Genomic DNA, 2,316 nt, shown 5'->3' with positions numbered 1-2,316 from the left:
TATCCAATGGGCTGCCAGAGGAGGTATCGAGGTTACGGAAAAGATGATTTTTCATGTAATGAAAAGACAATGCACCAGAATAGTTTCCTACTGCCTTCTACAAACCCACAGGAGATTTGAACTCAGTACTCCTAAGTAATGGAACACTTGTTTCTATATAGTGCTCCAGCTACTTCTTGAAGTGAGCTGTATTTATTTATAGAAAGGTGACTTAGTGTGTATTATGACCAAGGACAAAAGACAATGGTAAAAACCAAATACAAACCAATAACCTTTCAGTAAACATACCATTACTTGACTTAACCTCCTCAGCCAACATTTCACTTCAAGCATTTGTATGTATTTTACATAGTTTATTTTTATTTTACAAAATAGTAAACATTTGTTCTCTTATATTATGTTCTTAAACTGTAGCTAAAGGCAAAATAAATGAATTGTTTATTACCACGTAAAAGCAAAAACTAAAATTATGAAAAAGTTAAATATTTGAAGAGAAATGTTGAGGGGCAGTTAAACCACATAAATAGTCTAAACTCAAGGTTTACTAGTTTGCTTTGTACTTTGTTTTTGAGAATGGACATCTATTTATAGGGTCATCTAACAGTAATACAAGTTTTTAATAACTTATGCTAATACCTAAATTTCTAGATTGGCATTGTCTATGAAAGTCTAGGACATCGGATATAAAAAGCAGAAAAAAAGAGAATGTAAAGTTCCAATACTTTATGTAAATATTGAAAATAATCATTTTTGTTTTCTTTTAAATGAATGTAAAATTCTTATATAGTCACAATACTTCAGTTGATCACCAGTAGAAGGTATAGTCTATTGTTCATGTTCTACTTAACCCTTCAGCATTTAAACTAGCTGTATCCAGTCCATATATTCTACTTGTTTTATGTTCAAACTGGTCATATTTGGCCTCCCACACCTAACCCATAATGTCATTCTAAAAATAAACAATCACTTCATCAAAATCTCAAAACAACAGAATAATGCATCATTAATTCAAAACAATGTGAATAAAAAAACATTTCATTTGACAGAGTAATCTGAATACTAAAGGGTTAAATACATTAAAAATAAAACCTGGCAAACTGGCCTTTTCTATTCTATAAGACTATTCTTTTGAATGGATGCAAACTTTTGCTTCCACCATCAGAGAAACCAAAAAAATTAAATAAATAAAAGGAAGAAGCTATTATATATATATATATATATAAATATCTATGTACATATATACTACAATTTATTGATTTTGTATTTTTCTCAAATTAATTATAAATTCTAAAATGTAAAATTTTGTTGAATAAAAGTTATTTGATTTTTTGTAAAATACTTTTTGTTGTTTCATTAGTCTTTTTTGAAATAAATTAATTTGAGAAAATATCTGAGAGTGATCGCAAAACTACTGAGATTTGACTCCTGATTGAAGTCATTTTGTCTTTACTATATGGGTAAATATTTTTGGTGTGGACTCTTAAAACTTAAACTCTGCATTTTGCTGGACCAAAGGAAACTACTTTCATATGCCCACTTTTGATACATTACAAGCAGTGTTCAGAGGCATATATGCTAATTGAAAAAAGGAGAAAAAAAATAAAGTTAAATTGAATTAAAGATAGATTCAAATATTCCATCATTCATTAGATCAAGTCCCATTCTTCCAACTGTTGATTTCAACAGTAATTTATAGGTACAAGAAGCAAGCAAAGTGGAATAACTCAACCAGGGACCAATGAAGCCTGCATAGCTTACAGGTATAACAAAAACAACAACAACAATAATGTAAATAATAATAATGGTTTCGAATTTTGACACTAAGCAACTCATAAGTTACTAGGAAGGCCTGAAATTTGGGGGAAGAGAGTTAGTAGATTACATTGACCCCAGTGCTCTGGTACTTATTTCATTGATCCTGAAAGGCAAAATTGACCTCTGCAGAATTTCAACTCAGAATATTATAAGTTGGAAGAAATTAATTTTTTTTTCTAATGGACTAACAATTCTGCCAGCTCAGTGTTTTTATAATGGTTTGAAATTTTTGCCACAAGGGTAGCAATTTTACGGGAGGAGATGAGTCGATTACATTGACCCCAGTGTTCAACTGGTACTCATTTTATCGACCACGAAAGGATGAAAGGCAAAGACGACTTGGCGGAATTTGAAACCTCATCATCATCTAACATCTGTAGTGCATGCTGGGAGGCTGCACCAGACTCCTGTCTGTTTTAGCATGGTTTCTATGGCTGGATGCCCTTCCTAACACCAACCACTCCAAGAGTGTAATGGGTGCTTTTACATGTCACTGGCATG

The sequence above is a fragment of the Octopus bimaculoides genome, chromosome 2, assembly GCF_001194135.2.
Source record: "Octopus bimaculoides isolate UCB-OBI-ISO-001 chromosome 2, ASM119413v2, whole genome shotgun sequence".
NCBI classification, from domain to species: Eukaryota; Metazoa; Mollusca; class Cephalopoda; order Octopoda; family Octopodidae; genus Octopus; species Octopus bimaculoides.
Note: the sequence above shows the minus strand (reverse complement) of the source record.